Source organism: Camellia sinensis, chromosome 9 (assembly GCF_055761805.1).
Source record: "Camellia sinensis isolate YWXY chromosome 9, ASM5576180v1, whole genome shotgun sequence".
NCBI classification, from domain to species: domain Eukaryota; kingdom Viridiplantae; phylum Streptophyta; class Magnoliopsida; order Ericales; family Theaceae; genus Camellia; species Camellia sinensis.
Window position 1 is genome coordinate 136,390,749 of NC_138969.1, and position 3,325 is coordinate 136,394,073.

The window sequence follows — 3,325 nt, forward strand, 5'->3', positions numbered from 1 at the left end:
AGATGACAAGGAGCTGATGGCAGAGTCAAGTAAGCGGGCAATGTCTAGACCAGAAAGTCCGCCTATTCCTCGGAAGGTGATGAAAGTTCGAGAAGGAGGCAAGATGGTGTACTATTTATGATGGTGCATGATGGCCACAACCCGAGCAGCTGGTGAAAGCTTTCCAAATGATCTTGCAACTCTAGGGGCAAATTTCAACATTCCGTAGAAGAAGTCTATCTATGACATTTACAGTTTGCATTTACTACATTGTCCAAGAAGTTCTATCTTTCTTATGTCATGAAGAAATTTATTTCCTCCATATTATGTATCTCCATTAGAAGTTGTTTTCTCTACATTGTATATCTTCATTGTGTTATGTTGCTTGAAACAGTTTTCAATTTTTGTTGCCCCTCAAAGAAGAAAGAGAAATAGTAGACTCAGTTACCAACCTGAAGGGAGTTTTCTTGACATAATAGAAGTATACTTCCACTCGGACTTCCAAGAGATAGACTTGTTTCTGCTCGGACTTCTGAAGGAGAGCCTTCCGAGGGACAACTCTTGCTCCCATTAGTGCGGGTCTGAAAAACAGCTCTTGATTTCATCAATACGAGCTCTGATGATCTTTCTTTTCAAAGTAGAGTGGACTCTTACTCGAACTCTCGAGGGATAGCCTTTGCTTCCATTAGCTGCCGAAGTAGAAGTGCGCATCCACTCGGACTCCCGAGGGACAGCCTTGTTTCTGCTCGGACTTCCGAAGGACAGCCTTGTTTCTGCTCGGACTTCCGAGGGACAGCCTTGTTTCTGCTCAGACTTCTGAGAGACAGTCTTTACTTCTGTTGGTAGAAGCTTGGTAGACTCGGTTATCTTCCAGAGGAATCTTTCTTGCCAAAGTAGGGTGTGTGCTACTTTCGGACTCCCGAGGGACAGTCTTGCTTCTGTTCGGACTTCCGAGGGACAGTCTTGCTTCTGTTCGGACTTCCGAGGAACAGCCCTTGCTCTCATTAGTGTGGGTTCTAAGGGCCCCGAGGTCGTGGATCTCAATCAAGAATTTATTTGCCTGAAATAGTAAAACCGACAAATGAGATGAGCAATATCAATTTCATATCCTGATTCAGGCATTATCAGAATAAGGCAATATCAACAAATAATAATGATCTATTTAAGTTACAACAATTTTATTACTCTGAGCAAGTTTATGAAAATGCAACAATCAAGTTTTTGTCTCTCCGAGCCGATTCCTCTCAAGCCAACATAAAGCTACAACGGTCACACAAAATTTTGGCATCAGCTATGTATTTCCCAAGCATCCACAAGTTAAACAAACAATAATATATCATCTTTATTATTCAACGAAGTATTTCATCATATCAACAAGTCCTACGATGAATTCTACATCAGGAGGTCGAGCATGATATCTAATATTCTCGGGGTTGCAACAATCAGTCATTTTTTATAATTAGATTTACATGATGGGTTTATCAACAGGTTCAACCCCAGAAGTCATCAACAATTCTTTTTCTCGGGTATTCTTCAGGTTCAACAAATAGCAATATCAATGTGGATATCATCAACAACAACGACACATTTGTTCCTTTCTCTTCAACAGAGCAAAGTGTCATTTTGTCTACATTCAAACCAAGCTTCTCAGCAAAGTTTCAATTTCCGGAATTACAATATTCAAACATTCAATATTGTGATTTTAGCAACATCAGATTTTGAGTCAACCAAAAGTGCTTCGAGCCTTGTTTCTATTTTAGAACAAGTTCAACAATAGGAGTTCAGAATCCAGATCTGGGATCGAAATATAAAATTAAAATTATACAAATCCTGTATTATCTACCTCAAGCTGAAATTGCAAATTCTCAGTGTATAAATCAAGTTCTGCAAGCGTCAGAAAAAAATCAAGAGAAGAAGATTTTGAGCTTATATTTACAAACCTGAGGCAGAGGAATTTCAGAAGCTTACCCACAGATCCAAAAATATAAGAAGAATGAGAAGAGGGTTTCAGCGAGCACTTGTCAATCTGAAATAGCAACACAAAGAGGATGGGCCGATGACCGATGCCGCGTTGAGAGGGCGGCATGGTCGGCACTGGCTAGAGGCAGTGGCAAGGCCGCAAGTGTGAGACGCACAAGCACGGGCTGTAGATATGAAACAAACACACTCGAGGCCAACGACAAGCTGTGCAGTGCTAGGCAAGACCACACACGTCGCGTTGAGTGGGCGGACGTGTGTGGTCAATGTCGGACAATCCGAAGCCGGAGGCAACAGTGGTGTCGCAGAGGAGTTGGCAACCACACGCGTCACGTTGAATGGGCAACGGTGTGGTCGGCTCTGGGCAGTCGGGATCAATGGCGAAGTTGCAGCAGAGAGGCCAACAGTGGTTGAGCTCGGCTGTCGAAGGCCAGAAGCGGCAGTGACGTCGCTGAGGAGTCGGCGTTGGTGCTGGTCAGTGAGCTCCGGAGTGTCTGGATCTGGGTTGTGACGTCTGCGATGGTTGGAGCTGGGACAGGTCGGTGGCGCTGCTTGAAGCTAAGATGGCCAGCATGCACATTGTGGTAGTCTCTGTTTTGTTGAAGAAGAAAAAGGCTGGGTCAGTCTCGGTCAAGTAAATCAAAAAAAAAAATTTCAAAGATGAGGTTTCAGCAATATGAAATAACAACACAAATGAAAGTCGGTCAATGGAATACTAGAGTCAACATTGACACAAAGAGGATAGGCCGACGGCAAGCTAAATCTGGTGTTGGTCACTGCCAAGTCCAAGAAAAAAAAAAAAAAAAAAAAGAGGTTGAAGAGAGTGATACGATGCCGAGCTGAAATCGACACAGGTTGTAATCACCAAGAAACGACACCGGAATCGGCGAATAAGGAGAACCGGCAGCCACGGCAGGTCAGCCAATGACGAGTTGGTCCGGCGTTGGTGCGTATTACCAGCGGCTTGGGTCATGTAGGCGGTGCCTGGGGTGGCGACGCAAGCAGTGTTGAGAGGGCGTCATGGTCGGCGCCAACAGTGACTGTCACGAAGGCCGGCGGTGGTGGCTTGTGTGGTCTTCGATGATTGTAACAGTGGGTAGTGAACAAACAGCGATGGTCCTCCGGAATTGCAGAAGCAGAACTTTGTTGAAGAAGATGCCGATCTGGGTCTGGTCTCTTAGTTTAGAGAGGGAGAGCGCCGCAACAGCTGCACAACAAAAAAAATAAAATAATAAGAAGCTATGCATTAGGGTTTTTGAGCCTTTCTTTAATTTAAAAAAAAAAAAGGGAGCATTATCTTTGAATATTCTATTAGTATATTCTAATAATGTATATATAGGTAATTGATCTGCTGTGTGCCAAACAAAAA

The 3,325-nt window shown here is 43.7% G+C and overlaps 1 long non-coding RNA gene across 1 annotated transcript; it reads right to left on the reverse strand.

Annotated features, from left to right (window-relative positions):
• Positions 1-1,789: 1,789 nt before the first annotated feature.
• Positions 1,790-3,104, reverse strand: LOC145799189 (uncharacterized). The gene is made up of 2 exons (XR_014341209.1): positions 2,822-3,104; positions 1,790-2,547 (listed from the first exon to the last, which is right to left on the reverse strand). It is a non-coding gene; the product is annotated as an uncharacterized LOC145799189 (long non-coding RNA).
• Positions 3,105-3,325: the final 221 nt, after the last annotated feature.